This window comes from Delphinus delphis, chromosome 1 (assembly GCF_949987515.2).
Source record: "Delphinus delphis chromosome 1, mDelDel1.2, whole genome shotgun sequence".
NCBI lineage: Eukaryota > Metazoa > Chordata > Mammalia > Artiodactyla > Delphinidae > Delphinus > Delphinus delphis.
In genome coordinates, this window is record NC_082683.1 from 7,438,564 (window position 1) to 7,463,736 (window position 25,173).

At 50.1% G+C, this 25,173-nt stretch overlaps 1 protein-coding gene across 2 annotated transcripts in view; it reads right to left on the reverse strand.

Moving 5' to 3' along the window:
* Positions 1–25,173, reverse strand: part of CTNNBIP1 (catenin beta interacting protein 1) — a 52,922-nt gene that overhangs the window by 26,518 nt on the left and 1,231 nt on the right. Inside the window, exons 2-3 of one of the 2 annotated variants that reach the window (XM_060030614.1) lie at positions 11,430–11,599; positions 3,328–3,412 (exon numbers count right to left, since the gene is read on the reverse strand). The gene's annotated coding sequence lies outside the window, so the exon portion shown is untranslated. The remainder of the gene's footprint in view (positions 1–3,327; positions 3,413–11,429; positions 11,600–25,173) is intronic. The other variant, XM_060030559.1, reaches the window with a different exon arrangement.

The following is a 25,173-nucleotide window of genomic DNA, read 5'->3' on the forward strand; positions in this document are numbered from 1 at the left end:
CCAAGAAGCTCCTCCCCAGCAGCCTTTGCACTGGGGTCCCCAGGCTGGAACTGGCTTCTTTTCCGCTCGCTTAGATGCCTTCCTGGGGAGCCTTTCCTGACTGCATGACCGCGGTAGGTCGTGCGCCCCACCCAGGCCCTCTTGGGCACGTGGTCCCATCACATCCCAGTTTCTTCTTCTTTTGTTTTTTTTTTAGGCCACACCATGCGGCATGCAGATTTTAGTTCCCCGACCAGGGACTGAACCCGTGCCCCCTGCATTGGGAGCATGGAATCTTAACCACTGGACCACCAGGGAAGTCCCTTGTCCGCTTCATAGAGCACCTGCCGGGGTGCTCACTCACTGTCTTCCTGCACCTGCTGGAGGGCCGGGGCCGTGGCTGCTTCGCTTGCCCCGTCTTCCTTCAGCCCTGGCCCAGTTGGCTGAAGAGAGAACCCAGACAGCCTGTGGGGTCTGGGCTTCCACCCCCTACCATCTCCACATCACTTACGGTCAAATACAAGTCCCTAATCCAGTCTCCATAACCAAATTTAGCTTTTCCAAAGACTCTCATTCCTGAGTATTTTGTGTGCCTTGGGCTGTCGTGTTCTCCGAGGTCATCTGAAATGCTCCATGAAGACTTCAAATTGGGAATTAGGGCTTCCAGGGGTAAAAGTCTTCTGAGTCTGTCCTGTGTCCAAGGGCTAATGGTCAGTTGGCCCTCTCCTTGTGGAAGTCAAGGGATTGGCCACTAGGTGTCGCCACACACAAAAGAACCAGAGCCCCAGGGCCACACCCACCCGCTCCCCTACCTCCGTGCTACTGCCCCCTCACCCCCCACCCCCTCGGCCCCCAACACAAGCTCCCCAACGGCCCTTCTGGTTCAAGGCTTCATAGTGGTCCTACTGTCACAAACCACCCCCAGTCCTGGGTCCCAGAGCAAGCTCTATCCCCCCATTTAGGGGCCAGCTCTACCCAGGCAAGGATATGTCTCTGGTTTTGCTGTGCGTCCCAGGACCTCGGGACGCTGGCTTCACAGAGATTGAGAGCCCCTTCCTCACTGTCCTTTCCTGACCAGCCAAGCTTCCTCCAACAGAGGTATGAGGGCTCAGCACCCACAGGAGTGTGTGTGGGTGCCCGTCTCAATCATTTTACACGGGGTCTATTTCACAGAACTTTGCTCCTCCCAACAATCCTACCCTTGGCGTCACGTACGGACCGGTTCTGTTCCACTGTAGCTCCACTATCCCCGGGGACCCACCACGCTCACACTGTGATTACCAGGGGGCCTCACACACCCAGCCGTGGGCCTGGGGTGTCGCTGGTGCCTGAATGGGTCTTTGGGGCCAGGTCGCTCCCTGTTCACACTTCCCTGGCAGAGACCAGTTCTTAAACTGTTACTGCTTGCCTTGGGAGGACTCCTGCCCTTCCTAAAACTGCTGGTCTTCTAGGATTCTTCGAGCTCTAGTTTGAGCTGACTCCACCCTGCTGCCTGACAGAGAGAACACCCAGGAATGGGTCAGGGCCGATGGCAGCGTGAACACGTGTTCCTGCCCTCCACACTCCAATCCTGATGGACGAGAACATTGGGACCTGTTTACATAATTCCGTCCGAAACAGAAGCTGCATCAAGGGTGCCAATGTGAAGGAAATAACTGAAGAGAATCAATCACAATCAACCCAAACAACAACGACCTTTCAGTCGCTGGTAATGCTGCAAGTGTATTACAGTGTGTTTGAGTTTGGTGCCTATCCAAGCGAACATGTGGTTAAGTTTTCATCACAGTTTTGACACACATCAGATTAACTTCACTTGAGAATTCTTATTCTTCCCTGTAGGGATCAAGAACTGGTCTCCACTAAAATGTGTTTAAATTACCTAAGTCCAAACTGCGAAGAATTTGGATACAATAATTATTCATTCAGTCCTCAGCTGTGAGAGCTGAAGGTAAGGTAACGCCGCTTCTCACATATGGTCTCCTGGCGACCCCACAAACACACCACCGCCTAAGATGGTGGAGCTTCCATCCTAAATCCTAAGAAAATCCCTCAGTGTTAACTGCCCAAGTCAGAGACAGACCTGCTCCCTCTCTTAAGATATAACATTCTGGAAGCTAAACAGGGAAAGGCATACATGAGCCAAAACATAGAAAATGGAAAGAAACAGGCAACTATCAACTATGCAAACGAAAGGCAAGGGGAGAGGCTTGTGGCTAAGTGGATGCTGTGTCACAGATATCCACGGCTTACGCGAAAGTGGGCGTGATTCCAGAAAATCACACCTGATTGGGACAAATGCACTTCAGAGCAACTGAGTTCCATACATTCACTGCAGACACACAGATGCATTCACCCCCACACACACACCTTCTACACACTTCTGTTGGTTCTGAGCCTGCATCTCTGTTGAAGGAAGGTTGGTAGGTAAAAGACAGTCAGGAAGGGGTTCCCAACCACTGGGAAGGGTACTTACAAAGTGACAAATGTGGCTCGTGGCCTGGGAGGCCGCACCACATTTTCTGGGAGGCATCGAGGTGGTCCGTAAGATACCACGTTCCTGCCCAGAGATTAGAGGGACCTAATCTCTATGCACATGAGCTCCAGCTTGGAAACAGCTGATCTCACTTTGGAAGAATTGGGAGGTAGAGCAGGAAAGACTCAGAGAGCAGGACATGCAGAAGTCAGACCCATTCTGATAAACGACTTTGAAAGCTGGCCTCCCTTTGACAGGCGGGGGATGGGGGTGGGGGGGTGGGGGGGGTGGCGCCCAAATACAAACACAGCCACCTGCACTCCTTTTTATTTATAAACTTAAAGCTAATGCTGTTTAACACCCACACTTATGTAAATTGGAATATACGTTTATACCCAGGGTGGTCTACCACCTGCTTGTAAATGCTGCCTGACCTCAGGCTTGGCCAGACAACAGGGGGCGCCTATAGGTACACAAGCCACCTCTCCCCCATGGGTCCCAGCACTTGACTTTTGTCCATTTAAAAAAAAAAGTGATATATTTTAGATGTTCATGTTTTAAAATGTACATTTTCATCTGTACAATGTTTACATTGCATGAAAATACAGTGCCATATAACTGTGTGACTCACAGAGCTTATATAAAATATTAATTCAGACCTTACACATCTTAACAGCCTAAAAGACATCAGCAGAACCACAAGGCTCACGGTTAAGAACCCACACAGCTGAAGCAATGAGCATTATCAGGGACGATGAAGAAAGGATATGAGATGTGCTAGCTTCACGGTCAGCCCTAGAGCCAGTACCCGAGGCCCTCTCCTCAACGCCGTTCTATGGCCACTCTACCAGACGTCCTTCCCCTGGGGTCCTTACCTGCTTCTGGAAATCACCTTCAGGAAAACAGGTGCTCAACTGTGACGGGCAGGTTGTGGCCGGGGAGAAGGAGGAAGGTGCAGCCCTGTGGAAACACAGAACCCAGGTCACGGGAGGAGCCAGGAGGAGCCACGGCCGGTGCTGTGGGATATAGGCGGATGGCGGGAAGCTTGTGGCCAAGGGCCCTGCACGGTCTAGAAATATCTGTATGTCTGGCCAGCCCAGAAACTTGCACCAGCACCCTGGGATAAGGTGCTGGCTGCAGCTATGCACTGTCATTTCCTGCCAAAGCAGGTCACTACACACCCTCCTCCCCTTGGGTTAGTCACCGAGGCTGACTGGGAGATGTCGAGGACCAGAGTGAATCACTTCCGGGCAGCTGATGGGCAAGTCCTGCACCTGCCCGAGAAGGCATCCCACCCACCAAACAACACGACAAGCCAGGCACAGCTACCTCGGCGCTCCGCCCACTTTGTGCTCAGACTTGCATGGTGTTTGTGTGCCTGGGGAACACACACACACACACACACACACACACACACAGATTCAGATAATTTAAAACCTACTAGTCTGGCCACAGGTGTGCTTGCCCCAAACACACCTCTTCTAGGAATCAGAGAACATTCTCTTCTCTTCTTTGGCCTTCCACACACACCCTCATCGTCTGGGTCCTCTGCAGGTTGACCGGGCAGGAGGGAGGCTGCTAATGGTGGGTGGAGGTGCAGGCGGGGGGGCCGGAGTCTCGCCTGCCCGTGGCAGCCCGGCCACCCCTCCACTGCGGCGTGTGGGCCTCAGAGCACTTGGTTTAAAGGTGGACTCCTGGCTCTCAGCCCTGCGGTGAGGACAGATGTCTTTGGATAATTGAGAAACCTATTCTAGGGGACCAAGGGGAGCTCTGCAACCCATCTGTCTTCAGCAATCTCTGCTACTCACCCACCCAAGAGGCTGAGGAAAACGTGCTTCCCAGAGGAAGTGAGATTCAGAAGCCTCCCCTACAGGGAGACGCTGCTCTGACCCTGGGTCTCTGGTCTGCAGAGCCCTTAGACCAGTGATGGCCCTGGGATGGAAGAGCAGTCACCCGCCACTGCCACCCCCGCCACCCTCAGCCTACCCTACGGGAAAGACATTTACAACGATTAATTGCTCTTTTATTCCTCTAGACATCAAAGCACTGAAATACCAAGGATCCCTGGGTAAACTTCTACCCAAGTCCCCACATTCCTTCAAAAAGAGATGAAAAGAGACAACCTTCTCCCACTTCTGAGGGGCTTTAATTTTCCAACTATCCCAACAGCCAATTAGCCTCCTACTGTCTACAGGGCTCGGACTGTCCAAGAAACAGAGAGGAATCTTGGTTTCATGACTTGAAGGAGAGGGCGCCTATGGGATGTGGTGGCTCCTGATGGGACCATCTGGGGACTCACACCAGCTGTTCCAATTGCCACCCGATGATCAGGTCAATATTCCCAATTTACAGAGGAGGAAACCGAGGACCAAAGCACCTGGGGCCCCAGAGCCGGTGGAGACAGTGAGCACGCTTCCGGAGCTGGACTCTGTTTCCCGTTCTACTCTGTCGATGGTCAGCTGTGCAACCTGAGGTCAGTCACTGCCCTCTGAGCCCTCCAGTTTGCCACTGGTCAAAAGGAAATCAGGACCTCTACCGTGTCCTCCCTCGGAGGATGCAAGGAGATGAGGGCTGGCTTCATGAGTATGAGGCCTGGGCACCAGCACAGGTCCGAGCACTCATAAGGGCCCTACTCTTGGTTTAATGCTCTCCTGTTGCCGTCTTACAATTCTGAATAACTCGTTTAACAAGGGGTCCTGCATCGGGTGCCACCAACTATCTAGCCAGTCCAGAATGAGGGAAAGGATGTCAAGTGCTCTCAACTGCCAAAGGGACCATAACCTGACGTAGACATGACATGGACTCAGGAAAGATTTACTAGAATAAAACCTCTCTAGGTGAACACAGCCCTGTGTCAGGCTCAGGAAGCAGGAGATACAAAGGTGGGGCTGTGACACTAAGCCTGCCTTCCAGGAGCTTCCAGAATGGCTGAGGAAACCACACTGCACAAGGCAAATGGAAAACAACACAAATAATATGTAACAATGAACCAAAAAGATAGGTCAGGTTAAAAACACAAACACTTCCAAGAGTGCCAACTGCACGTAACGTGCCGTGCCCAGCACCTCCCCGAGCAGCTCAGAGGTGAGAGGAAAAAACCCAGGGCCTCGACCCAGTGTAGTTAAGTGGCAGAGTAAGGGGATGTGCAAAGCTCTGTGGCAACACAGAGGAAGGGGAGGGACCAGCTCCTAGCAGAAGACCCTGAAACTGGGTCTTGAAGGATGAATAAAAGGAGTTTGCTGGTAGAGAAGATGGGGAAGCGCGCTGCAGGCAGAGGGAACAGACATTCTTTGAACAAACAATTACTGAGCATCTGTTTATTATATGCCAGGCCCTGTGCTGGGCATTGAGGATACACAGGCGAGCATGCTTGTGATAATGACTCCCAGTGAGCAGGGGAGACAGGCTTGAATCAAGTCACACCCTGGTAAACAGAGCCTCAGATGGTGATAAATGATGGGGGTCAGGGGTCGGGGGTGGTAAGTGCAAGGTGCCCTAGGACGCGCAGCTGGGAGTCTGACCTCGCCCTGGGGGCAGGCACCCTTGGAGGTGACTTCTGAGCTGTTACTCAGGTCAGGAGGAGCTGGGTTGGGGGACACACACACACACACACACACACACACACGTAAAGGTCCTCAAACAGGAAGAGACTGGGCCTTTGGGAAAACTGGAGGAAGAAGGTGTAGCTGAGGCCAGGGAGGCAGGTGAGGGGGCTCAAGGTACTGGACCACATGGGTCTCGGGGGGGGGTGAGGAGAGGTTCAAGCGGGAGAGTCGGGTAAAGCCTGAGACCCCTGTGGCTGTGGCGTGAGGGCTGCGGTGTGAGGAGAGATGGAGAGAAGCTGGAGGGCAGGTCCCTGCTGGGCCAGGTGAGGGCCGGGCTTGGGCTGCGGGGTGACGGAGAAGGGACGGTGAGGGTGGGAGGGCTTGGGACACTTCGGCAGGTGGAACTGCGGGACAGGAGCAGTGTCGGAGCCTGGACTGCACTGCGGCTGCGGGAGGGGGTGTGGGTGTGATGTGCCAGCTGCCGGTCTGCTGGTGACGGCCCTGAGGACAGGCCAACAGCTGGGGCTGGGCTCCCAGGGCCACGGAGAAGCCCCTGGGTGGAAACAGAGCAGGCTCGTCCTTCAGATGAAGTCGGTATCACCGTGCACATCCACAAAGCGTTCTGGAGACGGAGTCAGAACGTGGTGACTGACCAGATCCGGGAAACGTCTGGGGCACTTCTAGGAGACGCTGAGCTGGATGGGGCGGGGGGCTGGGGGGGCACTTTGGGAAGAAGGAGCGACATGGGTGACGGCGAAGAACTGACATCCTGGCATGTCACGTACCAGCCGTGTGGCCTTGGGGAACGCATTCATCCATGCAATCAACAGACGTTCTGAGCACTTACTGGGACTGGGATACAGCAGTGCAAAAACAGGCCAAAGTCCCTATGTACATTCTAGGGAGAAGGGAGAACAGACAAAATGAAATAAACGAGAAGTAATCAGTGGGTAAATAACCTAGTAAGGAGGACGGAGATAGGTACTCTGATAAAAAACCGAGCTGGCTGAGAGGAAAAGGAGGTGTCAGTGGTCAGGTGAGCAGGTGAGCCAGGGGAAGCCTGGGGAAGCTGGACTGGGGCCCTGGGCACAGTGGGAGGGACACCAGCGAGGGGAGGAGGGGGAGGGGAGCAGATCAAAGGACGGATAAGGGTGGGGGTGGTGAGGAACACGACCTCCTTCCATGTTCCACGTGCTGCCCAGAATGCTTGGTTTCTCAACCTCAGCACTAGTGACATTCGGGACTGGATACTTCTCTGTTGCGGTGACTGTGCCACCCATGGGAGGTTATTTAGCAGCCTCCCTGGGCTCTACCAGCCAAAGGCACCTCCCCCTTGGTTGTGACAACCAAGCATGTCTCCAGACTTTGCCTCGTGCTCCCTGGGGGGTAAAGTCCCCCCCAGGTGAGAACACTGCTTTAAAGAAACAGCTGACATACATTCTGGCTCGCTGTTGGCCGCACGCTGTTCTGAACCCTCCACGTATATGAATCATTCAGTCTTTGCAACAAGCATCCCTATAAGGTTTTACAAATGAGGGCACTAGTCTATGCTCACCCAGCTAGCCCGTCCTAGTCCGTTCTGGGGCAGGATTCGAACCCAGAACGTCCAGGCTCCCCCCCACCATGGTACACTGCTCTCCAGTAAACAAGTAAGTGGACAGAAACGCGCTCAGCAGAGGAAGGCAGCCCTGAGCCTCATCTTCAGCCCGGGCTGAGAGTCCCACTTGGGGTGGCACCTCAGGTTCCCCAGCGACATCAAAGCTGGGGCACCAGAGAGAACTTCCACAAGCTCCACTCTCAGTAATTAAACCGCAACCTCCCGGAATCTAGGGCCTCGTGAGCAACCACCTTAATAAATAAATTCCACATTTTGGCCTCCTCCATCCAGACCCAGGCTCGGCGTTCTTGAACCGCACTCCACCAGCAGGAGCAAAACAGGTGTAATGACAGCAGAGCCGCTCAGGACGCAGCACCATTCTTAGGTGATGAGCTTGGGATAAGGAATTTGTCCTGAGGTCACCAACCCAAATTCCAGCCTGCCCCAAAGCTCCTTCCTGCTCTGTGAAGCCAGGTGAAGTTGCAGAACAACAGTGATAATTACCGTGGTTGCGATAGCATTCCTAAGGGCCAGGCACAATGTCAGGCCTGTTCAGCACATGGGGTCCTCACGACAAGCCTGCAAGGCAGGAATTATTCTCATTTTACAGATGAGACAACCAACGCTCAGAGAAGATAAGTAACCTGCTCAAGGCCATGGAGCTAACAGGTGACAAGCCTGGATTTGAAAATCCACGCTTTCTCTCCATCCTATCAGCCCCGTCCAGTTCAGAAGCTGATAGAAACATTAGCCATTTTATTTTATTTTATTTTATTTTTTTGGCCACACCCCATGGCATGTGGGATCTTAGTTCCCCAACCAGGGATCAAACCTGTGCCCCCTGCACTGGAAGCACAGAGTCCTAACCACTGGACTGCCAGGGAAGTCCCATTAGCCATTTTAACTGAAATTGAAATGAAAACCCACTTTACAGGGAAAAGACAAGTCAGAACCCAAAATAACTGCTAATCAGAACATGAAATAAGGCAGTATAAGAACTAAATACAGGGAATGGTTCTTGATGGAATCCAGGGAGGGGAGAGGTGAGGGAGTCATAGGCTGCTATTGGGCAACTGGAGAAAATTTAATAGAGAGTATTTATTAGATATTAGTAGTGTATCAATGTTATATGTGTTGAATGTGATGAATATATTGTGGATACATTGGAAAATATCCTGGTTCTTGAGAGATACAGGCTGAGTATTTAAGGGTGAAATGTCTCAATGCTTGCAACTTACTCTGAAATGGTTCTGGAAAAAAAGTGTATGTGTGAGTGTGTGTGTATATGTATGCATGTGTGTGAGTATATGTGCGAGCATGTATATGTGAGTGTGTATGTATATATCAGTGTGTATGTGTGAGTGTTGTATGTATATGTGTGTATGTGTATATATGTGTGTGTTTGTATTAGTGTGCGTGTGTATATGTGTGCATGTGTATATGTGTGTGAGCGTGTATGTGTATGTGTTATTGTGTATGTGTGTATGTGTGTGTGAGCGTGTATGTGTATATGTATGTGTGTATGTGTGTTTATGCATGTGTGTATGTGTGTGTGCTTGTGTTAGTGTGTATGTGTGTATGTGTGTATGTGTATATGTGTGTGTTTATGTGTGTGTACATGTGTACGTGTATATGTGTGTGTTTGTGTTAGTGTGTATACGTGTATGAGTGTGCTTGTGTGTGTGTATGTGTGTGAATGTGTTTACGTGTATATGTGTATATGTGCGTGTTTGTGTCTGTGTATGTGCGTTTGTCAGTGTGTACGTGTGTGAGTGTTTATGTGTATGTGTGTGAGCGTGTATGTGTATATGCATGTGTTAGTGTGTGTGTGTGTGTATGTGTGAGTGTGAGTATGAACAGAGACAGTGCGTGCGCAAATACGGCAAAGGTTAACACTGGTGAATCCAGGTAAAGGGCACAGGTGTGTTCGCTGCACTATTCCAAGTTTTCTGTAGATTTGAAATCAAAATTAAAGGTCAAGAAAACACTAAAAAGCCCCTGGGAAGTGGGGTCGCAGCAGGAGAGGCTTCAGTTGCTCTGGAGGCCCCAGGGCGGCCCTCATCTGCGGGGGAGCAGCTGGGAAGCCCAGACACCAATAGGCCCTCCTCCCCGGCCGCAGGTCTGCTGCACAGGAGATTCCGGAACTCTCAACACCCACCCTCCCAACACCTCCTACCTCAGAGCTGCCACCTGCCCCTTCACAGCAACAGGGCACTTTCTCTTCCAGGTGTGAGCCGCTCTGATGAAGGCCCTTTGGTGAACTTCTCGAAGCATTACAATCAAATCCACATGACATCATTCAAAGCCGCCCAACATCCAGAGCGCAGCCACCCTGCCTGGCTGCCCAGACAACAGGGGGAAAGGCATCAACACAGAAAACCAGCCAGCCTGGGGAGGGGGCTTCGGGGTGCACCTTCCTTTCCGTGGCCTGACTCCCCTCGGAGAGAGCCTGCCAGCCACTCTTGCACATAGAGCGTCACACAAACCAGAGGACATGGGGGCAGGCACAAACCCGCACGCTAGACAGGAAGGGGCTCCCTCCACTGCACCCTCGGGCAGGGGCGGGCAGGCAGCCCCTGGCCATCCACCACGGTCCCTGCTTGGCGCTGGTTCTCAGATGGGGGCACTTGGCAATGTCTGGAGAAAGGAGGATTTTTGATTGTCACAACTGGGAGGATGCTCCTGGGAAGAACCACCTACAGTGCACAGGACGCGCCCCGTCCCCCCAGCCCCACGCCCATAGTGCCGAGGATGAGAAGCCCTGCCGGGTGGCCACCTTCATTACCACTTGCACCAGGCTCATTCAGCACCTCCGGCCTTCACATCTGCTGTACCCTCAGCCTAGAATGTTCCTCCCTATTTACTGTTCACTGTTCAATCGTTACCTTTTTGAAGCCTGTGTTTGCACACTCACCCAAACTTCCTCTACTCAAAGCACTGCACAAGCACTGCACCTGGGTGTCTGTGCCTCTATTTCCACCTCCAAACTGGAAGCTCTCTGAGGGCAGGCCACAGGGTGGTTTAAGTCCTTCGTGGGCCCAGGCAGCCTTATTCTCACAGACATATTAAAATGGACCCAGGGACCTCCCTGGCAGTCCAGTGGTTAAGACTCCGTGCTGCCAATGCAGGGGGCCCAGGTGCGGTCCCTGGTCAGGGAACTACATCCCGCGTGCCACAACTAAAGATCCTGCATGTCGCAACTAAGACCCGGTGCAGCCAAATAAACAAATAAATAAATGGACCCATATCTCTCATTAAATAGAATTCTCATATAACTCCTATGAGTAGAGGGAGCAGATACTTTTTCTTTTCAGGTCTCCAGTATTTTTGTGGACCCTCGAAAAGCTTGAAGACCGTAGGCTCTGTGCTGAGGAATCTGGTGGGTTCCTGCTGCTGTCAGTCACATCTGGAGTCCCATGCACAGTTAAGTGAATGAACAGATTTCAGATTCACCTGGGAACCAAGAAGGAAGCCCCCAGCCTCAGAATGTCCTCACCTCAGAGAACCTAAGACATCAAGGAACTGAAGGAGCCTGCATGTACAGACTATAAATGTTGATGTAACTGGATTGGTAAAAGGCGTCTGTTTAAAACTTCTGGGGACTTCCCTGGTGGTCCACTGGTTAAGACTCTGCGCTTCCACTGCAGCGGGCCCGGGTTCGATCCCGGGTCAGGGAACTAAGATCCCGCATGCGGCACGGCCAATAATAATAATAATAAAAGCAAAAACTTCTGGTTAAAAAAAATTTTATCCTGTGATTTTGGCCTGATTGGTAGAAAAGGTTACCCAGAGCTCACTGTCTCTTCAAGTCCTTTTTACAGCTAAGCAAGAGTACCTGGCAGGCCTGCTCTGACAGCCTCCGCGGTTCAGCCAGCACAATGCAAACAGGAAGGGAACACGGAGCCGGGGGAAGTTTCCTCGGCTGCACTGAGACACTCAGATCCCCGGTGAAGTCCTTAAGCTCTGTAGTTCTTACCGAGGGACGTGCAGGTGGCGGTTGTATCCCTGCACAGTAGGGGGACAAGGACAGAAGGAAAGAAAGGCATCTTCTGACCTAATTTAAAAAGAGATTCTTTTTTCCTTCCCAGAGAACAGCTGGAGCCCTGGAACCTGGCCAAGCCGGAGCCTGAGACCTGAAATCAGGAACCAGTGCGCCTACAAAATCCGGCTCCGGATTTTCCTCTGATTCAGTCTGACCTTTGGCCTCCTGCAGGTTCCAAGGGGGTGGGTAATGCAGACTCCAGAGCCCTTGTCTCTTTATGAGTGGATGTAAGGGCAGGCACTCCCAGCTTGAGCGGGTGCAAGCGCCGCCTCCCACTCCTAGGCAGGCTCTCTCGAGCTGGACGGCCTTCACCACGGGCTGAGCGGCACCTGGCAGTGTCAAAAGCTCACCTGTGCAGGCTGGTGGCAGAAGGACACCTTTTCTCTCCTGTGACCTAGATCAACATCTGAGATGCCCCCAGCGTGCTGACAACCCACCACCACCACCCCCCAAAGGGAAAACTCAATCTGCATTGCTGGTCAGCCTTCTTAGGGATCAGGCTGAAGTCAAATTGGGGCCGGAAGGACCAGTTCCAAGCCTAATAATCCCAGGGAAGGAGCCTGGCCAGGTTTCACAGACCTTGGGTCACCTCCAGAGAAAGAGGCCAGAATGGAAATTTTAACCCACGGAAGCTCCATCAACCCCACCGCCCACAGCTAGGCCAACTCTTGCAGGGTCACCATTTAAAACGTTAATTAAATTGGGAAATTTAAAAGTTGTTGTTTTTTGGTGGCGGGGCTGTTTTTTTTTTTTAAAGAGGAAGGGGAAAAACTGACACAGTGCTGTTTATTTATCAGGAGCTACATAAGGTCCCTTCACTCAGAGCCAGATGGGCTCGTTCACACCAGCCTCCTGCCGAAGGGGACAAGACTTGTTCTCAGGGGCAGGCCCAGATAAGGCGGCCCAGGTCTTCCGATGCCTGCCAGCAGGTGGGCTGCTCAAGGACCACTGCCCTCTCCAGCTCTGCCCCCACTATCCCTCCATCCCTTCCCTCCATTGAAGTCTTCAAATAAATAAGTTTCCCGGACCAGGCTCACTGTATCCCCTCAGAATGGGGCCAGAACGGCCTCCAGCTTCCTGTTGCGAGAATTAGGTCCTGAAACCAATTGGGCTGCTCGCAGGGCAAGGGCTCAGTCTCGCCGGGGTGGCCTCCAGAGCCAGCCCACTCCTCACTGCTCAGCTCTGGGGATGGCTGTCCTCAGGACCCAGCTGAGAGGCCCCAGGCCTGGCTTCCTGGGTGAAGCTTCTCATAAACCCTTAAGAACATAAGTTTTAGGATTACTGCCTCCTCTTTCCTATAGGCTTTCAGCGTACAGGTATGTGTTAATTTGTATAAAAATAAAGCTATGTTTGTTTACCTCGAACACATATCCATACTATTGCAATACACTGCAAGCACTCATTACACCCTCATGTCACATAAGCCACACTGTTTGTTTGTTTGGATAACTGCTTCTGCTCCGTGACACAGGCCGTGACCTTCCCTCTCCTTTCCCTCCAGCCACCTCAGAACAAAAAATAATCCAAGGAAGAAGGAAACCTCCCCCTAAGAGGCTGCTGAACACTCAGTTTCCTTCCTCCCTAAATGTTTAACAAGCTAATAATCAAAATAAAAAAGATTTTAAACAGAGGCAACTTCAGAATCTACATGTGTTCATTCCATTAACTTGCTGGGGAAGTAGCATGAAGATGAGAACTTCTGATGGGTCACAAAACTCATCCAGTCTGGAGACAATGACGCTGGAGGCTGGAGGGGAAGGGAGGGATGATCAGGGAAAATGCACAGGCTCTGAGGAGACGGGAAAACACAGCGCCCCAAACAGCAGGAATCCACCCACAGTCACCTGCTCAGGGCCAGGGCCACCGTGGAAGAGCTCAGGAGAGTGGACAGAAATGGATGGGAGGCCTTAGCGGCTGTGTGAAAGCTCTAAGAAAGAAACTACCCCCAATCCCAGGGGGCTGCACACAAACACCCAGACCAGTGTAGGGGAGGAAAACTTTTCCCTTCTTCCCTTTAAGGTCTTTGGTTGGTCTAATAATTAAATTGACAGGAGACATTAACAAGAGAAAAACAAATTTAATTTCGTACATATGGGAGCCCCAAAGACATGTGGCTTGAAGAAGTGACCAGAGCAGGCATCTTTTATATCTTTTAGACAAAGAAACGATAAATTTGTGAAGAATTGACAAGACAAAGAAGCTTGGGCTTGGGGTAGTAAATTAGTGAGGAAGTAACAAGGTTTGTTTATACAGCCTTCTCAGCCTTGAATCCCCTGTCTCTGGTGATAAGGATGCCTTCTACCCACTGGTACAGGGAAGGTACCTTTCACATGGGAGATTTATTTCCTGCTTTCAGGGGGATAAAGGAGGGTCAGAGGGCCCTTCTTGCACTGGCTGTTTCTCAGGAAACTATAATTCAAAATAATCAATATGCCAAAGTGGTATATTTTGGGATGGCATATTCTGCTCCCCACCCACTCAGCACGCCCAGATAATCCAGTTCAGAAGCCAAAGCCCCATCATCCATTTGTAATGACATCCTCCACCCCGAAAGCCATGGAACCATTAGTCACCAAGTCACAGAGAGGGAGAAGAAGCTCCCAGCAAAACTGGCCTGCGAGCGCTCCCCTGGCAAAAAGACTCCTGGTTTTAAAGGCCAGCTATTCACCTCAGACTGTCAAATTTCATAAAATGAAACCCAGGACCTTTCACAAGCCCATATCCACAAAATGCAAGCAAAATCTGACCTCCTGCAAAAACTCTCAGTTGAGAGGAAAAAGCTTATATGGAGGTTCGGGAGAGAGAGAGGTTAGTTACACTACACATTAGTTTGATGGTATTCCTGAGGATTAAGACTTTAAGTCTCAGAGAACTAAACTTCCTTGCAAATTTACCTGGAGCACATGACACAATGTTAAAACAAAACAAAAACAGAAAATATAGGCACCAACGCACTGGTTCTTACCTGCTTCTAGAAAAGTCATGTAAGTCTGCCAGAAAGATACTCAGTCATAAGACTTCCAAGTCCCAAATAGAATAACTCACCCAAAAAAGAAGTTCCAGGACTTCCCTGGTGGCACAGTGGTTAAGAATCCGCCTGCCAATGCAGGTGACACGGGTTCGATCCAGTCCGGAAGATCCCACATACTGCGGAGCAACTAAGCCCATGCGCCACAACTACTGAGCCTGCACTCTAGAGCCCACGAGCCACAACTACTGAGCCCATGTGCCACAACTACTGAAGCCTGGGCACCTAGAGCCCATGCTCCGCAGCAAGAGAAGCCACCGCAATGAGAAGCCTGTGCACTGCAACAAAGAGTAGCCCCCGCTCACCACAACTAGAGAAAACTCGTGCACAGCAACGAAGACCCAATGCAGCCAAAAAAAAAAAAAAAAAAGAATTTTTTTTAACAAGTTGCTGAGCACTTAAATTTTCTGTCTTTTATTATTGTTTTTGAATATTTTTTAACATTTATTTTATTTAATTTATTTATTTTTGGCTGTGCTGGGTCTTTGTTGCTGCGCATGGGCTTTCTCCAGTTGTGGTGAGTGGGGACTACTCTTCGTTGTGGTGCGCAGGCTTCTCATTCTGGTGACTTCTCTTGCTGCGGAGCATGGGCTTCAGTAGTTGCGGCATGCAGGCTCAGTAGTTGTGGTGCACGGGCTTAGTTGTTCCACGGCATGTGGGATCTTCCTGGACCAGGGCTCGAACCCACGTCCCCTGCATTGGCAGGCAGATTCTTAACCACTGTGCCACCAAGGAAGCCAAATTATTATTTTTTTTTTTTTTTTGGCTGCAGGAGCTCAGTTCCCCGACCAGGGATTGAACCTGGGCCACAGCAGTGAAAGTGCCGAATCTTTTTTTTTTTTTTTTAATTTATTTATTTGGCAGCTCCAGGTCTTAGTTGTGGCACGTGGGATCTTTAGTTGCGGCATGCATGCAGGATCTTAGTTCTCTGACCAGGAATCGACTCAGGCTCCCTGCATTGGGAGCATGGAGTCTTAGCCACTGAACCGCCAGGGAAGTCCCGAAAGTGCCGAATCTTAACCACTAGAGCACCAGGGAACTCCCTCTCTTTCATTGCTATTAAGGAGCAGTATTTTCCTACATGTATCTTTTTTTTTTTTTTTTTTTGCGGTACACAGGCCTCTCACTGTTGTGGCCTCTCCCGTTGCGGAGCACAGGCTCCGGACGTACAGGCTCAGCAGCCATGGCTCACAGGCCTAGTCGCTCTGCGGCATGTGGGATCTTCCCAGACCAGGGCATGAACCCGTGTCCCCTGCATCGGCAAGCGGACTCTCAACCACTGCGCCACCAGGGAAACCCCTACATGTATCTTTATGCTTTTGTCTGTCTATAGGATAAATCCCTACAGTCTTAGTTGCTACAGCAAAGGGTGCATGTGTTTAAATGTTTAATATTTTGCCAAGTTGCCCTCCATGGACATGGTGACCTTTTATGTGCCCCCCAAAATGGTGCAAGAACACCTGTTTTCCCCCATACCTTGGCAGAAGTTGATTTGTTGCTAATCTGATAGGTGGGAAGTGGTATATCATTATAGTTTTAATTTGCATTTCCTGATGAGGAAATAGAGCATCATTTCAGATCATTAAGAGCAATCTGTTATGTTGTTTGCCCATTTCTTTCTTGGGTTGGCAGTCTTCTTCTTGTTGATCTACAAGTGCTCTTTATATATTAAGGCAGTTTGTCCTATGGCTGTGATATTTGTTACACGTATTTCCCCAATTTGTCATTGTTCGTTCGATTATATTATTTTATCCATGTAGAGTTTTGATTTTTATGTAATCAGATTTTAACATCTTTTATTTTATAACTTACAGATTTCATTTCATATTATTTCCTTCTCCCACTGTTTTTTTTTAATATACTTACTATTTTGTACTTTTAAAACTTTGCTCCATAACTGAGTGATCCACAAACCCAGCCTCACCAGAAGCGGGGCAGGTTGGCATTGTGTGCCTCCAGTGGGACGTGGACAATGTCAGCTACAATCATTTCTCACCAAAATGTTCACCTTTACTCCAATTCTAAGGAAAACCAGACTAATAGTCAATAGTCCTGGATTTTAAAAAATGTTAATGTCGTGATAGACAAAGAAAAGCTAGTGAACACTCTAGGCTAAGGGAGAGGAAAGAGCTTGGGAACCTAGTGAAGTTGAGATCTTCAGTTGGATCCCAGATTAAAAACTGGTGCAGGCCAAAGTGAGGGGCGTGGTTGGGAAAGTTGGATGTGGGCTGTATATCAGAGAACACTGCTGGGTCAATAGTAAATTCCTTGGGGCTGAAAATAGTATTGGGATAATGTCGGAGCATGGCCTTAGGAGATGCAAAGTATCTGATACCTGCAACTTGCTTTTTTTCTTTTTAATAAGGGCAGCTCTTCAGCTTTCTTTTTTTTTTAAAATAAATTGATTTTTGGCTGCATTGGGTCTTCGTTGCTGTGCGCGGGCTTCTCACTGCGGTGGCTTCTCTTGTTGCGGAGCACAGGCTCTAGGAGCATAGGCTTCAGTAGTTGTGGCACACGGGCTCAGTAGTTGTGGCTCGTGGCTCTAGAGTGCAGGCTCAGTAGTTGTGGCACATGGGCTTAGTTGCTCCGTGGCATGTGGGATCTTCCCGAACCAGGGCTCAAACCCGTGTCCCCTGTATTGGCAGGCGGATTCTTAACCACTGCGCCACCAGGGAAGCCCACAACTTGCCTTCAATTCGCTCAGTATAAGTATAACCAATCAAAAGAATGCCAGGGAACCATTAAAAGGAGTGGGGTAGCTGTAAATGACCTCAGACATTAACTTAACGGCTCTGTGCCTCAGTTTGCTCATCTGCAAACTGTGGACAGTAACAGTCCTTAGTTCACAGGTTTGTTGTGAGGAATAAACGCATTAACATAAGCAAAGCACTTTTAACAATACCCAGCACAGGAGAAGTGAAGCAGTATTAGCCAAATGATGACGATGATGATGATGGTGGAACAGAATGAGTTCCAGTACTTACCGTGAAGTGAAAAAAGTAAGGTGCACGACAGTGTGTATACAGTGTGGAAACAAAACAGTGCACATCGGGCACGTGTGCAGTCAGCGCGTACCTGATGCACTTGTACGTGTGTAGGAGGTCTCTGGTTAAGATGCACAAGACATCCACTAACAGGTGTCTTTTTCGAGGCGTCTCTTTCAGGGAGGGAGGAAGACTTAGTTTTCAACAATTAGCCTTTTGAGTTCTGTACTATGTATATATTACCTACTCCAAAAAATCCCAACGTATATTTTTTAAAGGACGTGGAATGGGGTCAGAAGAGGAGAATAAAAGATCTTCCTCCACTTTGGTGGCTGGTTGCCCAGCCAGCCAGTCCAGTGCCGTGGCCGCTGTTGAGCACCCAAGCTCTGCCACCATCGCTCACAGGCCTGCGAGAGCTCTTCTCTTCCTCGGAGATGGGAGGTGAGGGTGGACAGCCAGTCCCGGAGCAGACGTAAAGTGATGGCTCTCGGGTGGCAGCAGCAGCTTCCCTGGGGTAGGGATGAAGGACTCTGCCCCTGTGCTGGCTGACTCTGCCCCACCACGTCCCACCGTAAGCTCCGGAAGGCTGTTCTGCGCAGGAAAGTAGAGTCAGGGCCCTGGAGAGACACCCGTAAGCCAGCTTACCAGCCTGTAGGCCCCACCGTGCTCCCCCTAAAAATCATCAGCACCCCATCTTCCTGCAACTCCAGCGATCGGCTGTGGAGCACATAGTGGGAAACGGCACTCACAGAGGTCTGAGATCACAGCTCAGCGGACCTGACCTTGGCGGTTTCTCTATCACCTCTGCTCCTTCCTTAGTAAGTAAGACTGCATCATTCAGGGGCTCAGAACTACCCCCTTACCATTTAAAATCTCCAGATCATCTCGGCAGCACCCACAGCCTCATGTGTTTAAACTGTCTTCCTCCAACGCCCCTCCCCCCAGCCCCGCCGCCGGAGAAACATAAAATTATAAATGGAAAATCATTCAAATGCTCTCTACCTGGAGAGAATGGAAGAAACCTAGAGGGTCCGAAACACATTTTAGTTCATATTCCTGCAGCAGAAGGACATACTGTGAGGACAAGGGTCAGGATGGATCGGTCTGTCGGAAGCCAGGGCTGCCTGGGGCAGGGGGCGGGGAGGCCTTGGTCTGGGCAGGGAGGTCAAGGCTAACCCATCTCTTTGGAAACTGGGCCCCTGGTTCGCCAGGTGATTTAGCTGGAAGAACAAGGGTGGGGCCCACACTGTGAAAGGCGTCTGAATCCAAAAGGGACCCTGACCCCCGAAGGAAGCCCCACTTGTGGAAGCCGGAACTGCAGAACGACAAGGCGGTAACTTCATCTGTTTTGGAGTTGTTATTCAGTTCAGGGACACGGACCACAGGATTCCAGCAGCAGGAAACATGTGGGCTGGATACTCAGGAGATACTCAGGCTGAAAAAGCCTTAATTGGAGCTGGTCTCCAAAAGCCTCCCACCCAGCTCTCCACGTGGAAGAGAAGATGGAAGTGGGTCACATTCTCCCAGCTGAACCGGCAGCACCGTGGGCTCCGACCGCACAAGAACAAGCCCAGGGGCACTGAGTGACCTGGTCTCCTCACCAGACTGGCCTTTTCCTCCTGATCAGATGCTGGATGGTTCTGAGGCCCTCCAGACTGAAGGGGCACCTGGTCAGCACCAGGAAGGTAGTGACACTGCAGGGGCTGGTGAAAGTAACATTGCCCGGGAGCGGAGCCCTGTCCTGGCACCTTCCTCTCACTCTGGATGTGGGCAGGCGCCTCTGCCAGCCCTGTGCCCTCTCCACCCCAGCTCTGGCCTGAGGGCTAGTGGAAGAACACTGGGTGCTTTTGCAGAAACTGCTGGGCCTCCCTGACCGCACTCTTTGGAGGGATCCTGAGGCCTGTGGCTGGGCAGACCTGGGGAAGAAAGAACCCTCCCCCACCCCACTCTGCATAAACTGACCCCAATGGGGGCTCACAGACAGAGGTGTCCCTGGCATCATGCCGAGAGCACCGATGCAGCCAGCCCCACAGCCTGCCTGCCTCCGTGTGCCTGCTTTCCAAAGTTGGCCAAGGGAGACCTGTCAGGCAGGCAGGGAATTCCGGGGAGACAAGCACTGATGGTCTTCTCATAAGATAGGCACTGGATTGATGGCATAACTTCAGAAAGCTGTGGGGACTTCCCTGGTGGCGCAGTGGCTAAGAATCCGCCTGCCAATGCTGGGGACACACGTTCAAGCCCTGGTCCGGGAAGATTCCACATGCCACAGAGCAACTATGCCCGTGCGCCACAACTACGGAGCCCACGTGCCACAACTACTGAAGCCCGCACGCCTAGAGCCCGTGCTCTGCAACAAGAGAAGCCACCACAATGAGAAGCCCACGCACAGCAATGAAGAGCAGCCCCCGCTCGCCGCAACTAGAGAAAAGCCCACGCGCAGCAACGAAGACCCAACAGAGCCCAAAATAAATAAATAAATTTTATTTGAAAAAAAACTGTGGAAAGAGCTCAATGCCATGATCGTTCTTCCCTGACTTGAACTCGGGTAACAAAGGGTTAATAAGCTTTTAAGTGGAAACGTAGTTCTTACTAACTGGGACTGCCAAGGTGCTAACTGTTTCTACAGACACCCACACTAGCACAGCTTTTGTTAAGTGTGACACACAAGGGCTCCAATCTACTAACTCTTCCCCAGCTCTTCTGGGAAGCCAAACCCAACCCTCCACCGTAACGTCCGTCCAGGGCAGGTACCCATGCGGCTGATGTGGACATCTGGAAATTATATCCTGACTCTCCTCCTGAGAGTTCAAAACACTCACCAACATGTTCTTGCTTTAGTCACACGACTCCCAACTAGATAGTAAGCCTCTTGGCCCTAGATTCTAAGATTTGTACGATAAGAACTAATTCTACCCTGCTCACCACAGTATTCCCTACCATGAGTATACCCTGCTCACCACAGTATTCCCAGGGCCTACCATGGGGCCCAGATCGTAATAAAAGTTCAGTAAATATTTATTACTTGAATCAGTGAGTTATTAGGAGGAAGGAGGAAAGGAAGGATGAATGGAAGATAGTCATCACCTCTTGTTATCTCTGTGTTCTTGGTTTATATTACAAAGACATCACCGCCGGGATTAGAAACCAAGCCCTATAACCCCCTTCTCTGCCCTGCCATCAACGGTCCTCGAACCTGTTACGATGCACAGTTTACATGCTGCTTCCAGAAGCTTCTACAGAACAACATGAACATGAAAAATGGAGAAACTTTCATGACCTTCAATCCTTAAGAAACTTCGGAAGGAGGAAGCCCCCCAACAGAAGGACACCTTTCCCTCTGGGGGCTGTTGTCTTCCCCCTCTAACAAGGCTCTGCAGAGGATCAGGACATAATAGATCTTTAATGACAGAGTATAAGCAGTTGGGGCTCAGTGCCCTTTCATAAAAGAAGTTCAAAAGCACTTTGGCCCAAACATCACAATGCCCCTGGGAGCTATTAAGGCACAAGGATCATTATCCCCATTTACAATTGAGGAAAGTAAGGCAAAGGGAGGTGACTTAGTTTGCCCAAGGTCAGATGAGACAGGGAAAAGGCACAGGATTCAAACTCTTTGCAGCAGCCAGCGCGCTAACTCTGGGCACCCTCACAATGTCATCCACGCTGGGCTTAAGGGAGATGTCTTTTCTTCTCTGTTGTTTCTGCTGCAAGGCAGCATCTAATATGGTGTCCAGAACTCACACACAGGAGTCCCACCAACTGGGTCTCAATCTTGACTTTGTTCCCAACTATCTTCACTTCAAACAGCTTATTGTACTTAACCTTTCCAGGCCTCAGCTTCTGAATATGCAAAATGGTAATACTGCTACTTAGAAACTACAGTGAAGACTAAGTGAGAAAAAGTACAGAAAATGTCATCATTCATTTTCTAAATGAGTACGCATCACTCTCATAATGAAAAAAAACAAAAACAAAAAAAAGAACAACAGTAACAAGAGAAAAAGGTTGCACCCACTCCGGGTTTAGTTTTTACAAGGAGACAGGCAACACGTGACTAACAAGCATTTCCGATTCGGCCACTGAAATACGCCAGAACCCTGAGAGTGACTTGCAGCACAAAAGTCCTATTTGATTCCTACCAACTCTCACTGGCCTCTCAAGGTTAGCAGAGCAGGTTGGCATCACGGACACTGACAGACAAGGGGATGCCTGAGTGAGGATTTGAAAGGCTGGCCAACTGCCCTCAGTCTGAAGAGGCCAACTTTGGATTCCTGGTGAGTTGAACTCCTGGGTTTGAAACTCCATTTCTGCTGAGCTTCCCAACTCCACTCAGGCCAGACTAAAGACAGCCAATGCTTTCTAGGTACCACCATACTTGGATCAAGTGATGTGCAGGAGTGTAGATCAAATAATGATACAGGAAGTGTTCAGAGGTGACAGTGTGGCCTGGTGGTACTCAGCAGGGGACTGGTAGAGAAATGGGGATGGGGTGGGGGGGGAGGAAAGCTGCCCAGTCAATATTGGTACACTTCCAACAAAGACACTGTGACAGGGAATTCCCCGGTGGTCCAGGGGTTAGGACTCTCATGCTCTCACTGCCAAGGGCCTGGTTCAGTCCCTGGCCAGGGAACTAAGATCCTGCAAGCTGAGCGGTGCAACCGAAGAAACAAAACAAAACAAGACACTGTGAAGACACTGTGACATACAGGTATGTGGGGGTCCCTGATGCACATAAGAACAGCAGCAAAACTCCAAGGTTACGCCAGAGTCACTACCATGACAAGAAGCTTTTCCTTATTCAGAGAACAGGACAAGCTGCTGTACAGGACAAGATGCTAAGAGCTGGCGATGCTCATTCATTCAACTCAAGAAACATTGACCAATTACCTACATACTCAGCGGAGAAAGGTGGCTTGATGGAATCTGCAGGACACACAGACACACACACCTGGAACTTCCTTAAGTTAGCTGATGGATCCCACATCTCCTGGGTACCTAGGTCAGAGACATGAGAAACCTGAGGGGAATAAATACAACACTGATGGCCTCCAAAAGCCTTCCCAGGACAAGGAGAGCCTGCTCACTGCTCTTCCAATCATCCGGGTCTTTCTCCTAGGATGGACCCCCAGGAAAGGTTCCTGTGCAGTGACCTCCCACTGTTCAGAATTGAAGAGTAAAATCCAAACTCCTCACTGTGGCCGCAGACCCCACTCCTGCCACCTCCTCACTCAGTACACTCCAGCCGCCATAGGCTTCTTGTACACTCCAGCTGCCATAGGCTTCTTGCTTCTACTGTCCTCTCTGCCCATCCGCAGGGTCTCCATTCAAAGTTACCTCCTCAGAGCTCGCTAAAATTATGACCCAGGCACTCTCCATCTCATTGCCCTGTTTTATTCTCCATGCATCTCTTTTCACCATCCTACATTATTTTGTTCACTTGTGTACTTGTTTACCGTCTGTCTCTCCCACTAGAATGTAAACTTCATTAGATCACGCAACTTGGTGATCTTGTTCTTGGCTATATCCCCAGCATCTACAACAGTGCCTGGCACACAGTAGGTGTTCAATAAGCCATACAATTTAAGAAATATTTATTGCGTGCCTACAAAGTCTAACTGTAGACCAAAAAAAAAAAAAAAGACAAAATCTCTGCCCTAAAAGAGCTTAAATTCTGATGGGAGATAAAAATCAGATTAAAAAAATGGTGAAATAACAGCTACTACTTCAACCAAGCCATACCAAGGTGCTCAGTGCTGTTCTAAGCATCTAATAGGTATTACTTAATTTAAGCCTCCCAACAACTCCATGAAGTATTAATATTTTATAGATGGGGAAACTGAGGCACAGAGAGGTTAAGTTACTTGCTGAAGGTCACGAAGCTCATGATGGCAGAACCAAGACCCAAACCCAGATAGTCTTGGTATGAAGTCCATGCTCTGATTAAGAGCTATGCTTCCTATCTGCCGAGTGTCGAGTAACTACTTGGTCAGCACCCTCAGCAGCTGTTCCTTGTAGGCAGAGCTGGAGAGAGAGCCCATCAAGGAAGGGCTGTGAGCTCAGTGACATGGAGTCTGCTGGGTTGACGCCCGTGGTGCACTCTGGTTGAGGAGGAATCTAATGAAAAGACATGGACAGGGTCAGGATTCCTGGGCTCTAGTTTTAGGTGCTGTGGGACACCCAGGCAAGTCAATTCGTACTTGATGAGTGTACTTTTGGGGCAGGATCTAGATGCTGTGAGGGATGGAAAAGCTGAATCCAATAGAGACCCCGGCCTCAGAAAGCTTAGGGTCATGCAAGTGCATACGAAGCTGAGAGGTAGAAAGTGACGGATACCATTAGCAAATGTACAAACAGCTATGGGATTTCAAAAGAGTTACTCACCCTCTAGGGACCACAGGTGCCCAGCCGTAAGAGGGGCCCGGCCCCACGGTCCTTTATAGCTCGGATGTGTTCTGACAGCCCAGATTTGGAGCAACGTGGAGATCAAGTTTTATTCTGGTTAATGGTTCAAGTTCACGGCCACTGAGCTGCTCTCCCACCCACCATGAGATCAGTCCCAATATCTTTGGGCAACATCTTACAGCAGAGGCAGGGCAATAACGCTCTCATTTAAATAATGCAGCCGGATGTGGGAATGAAGGCCAGTGTGTTCTGCCCTCCTCCACCTCGAACTGATTTTTAAGCCTACAAACGCTCTTCCCTCAAGGAGGGGGTGGGTGACGTTTCTGTGAGCACCTTGTTAGAATGTGGAGACTGCTCCCTATTCACCCTGTTCACATCAGTATCTCTAGAGTTTAGCACAGTACCTGGCCCACAGCAGGTGCTGAGTAAGGTTTGCTGAGCTAAACCTGAGCTTGGTCAGGTCCAGAAATTCTCTGCCAGAAGTATAACTCGAAGTCGGTGTTCCCTGAAGTTTTGCTTTAAAGCTCTGAGCCTCTCTCAGGGGGAGCAGACTGGTTTTACCTATTCACTTCTGCTACCCCTACTCTGGTCCAAGCCACCATCATCCCTTGACCGGAAGCGGCAACAGTCTGTCTCCCAATTAGTATCCCTGCTCCTTACAATCCAGTCTCAATAGAGCAGCCAGAATGATCTCTGAAAACAAATCAGATCTTATCACCTCTTTACTTAAAATCCACCTGTGGTTTCTAACTGCACTTGGAATAAAATCCAAACTGGCTCTTCCCACCTTCACAGCACTTACCATGACTAAAATTATTTTGTCCACTTACTTGTTTAATCCCTCCTCTTCAGAAGGTCAGCTACAGGAGGGCAGGGGCTGTGTCTCTCTTCACCACTGTAGCCCCCGGTGCTTGGAATGCTGCCTGACACATACACAAGGACCACTCACTCCACCAGGAAACCATGAATGACACACTGGCATTTAACAGCCAGCACCTTTATTTATAATTCAAAGTCCTGCTTTAAATCAAAGGAAACTTGGTCTCTCTGGACACTTTAATGGCCCAAGAGATCAGTATCACTTAGAGTCTAAAGCCAGGAACTAGAGCCCAGTAGTTGTAGCAGG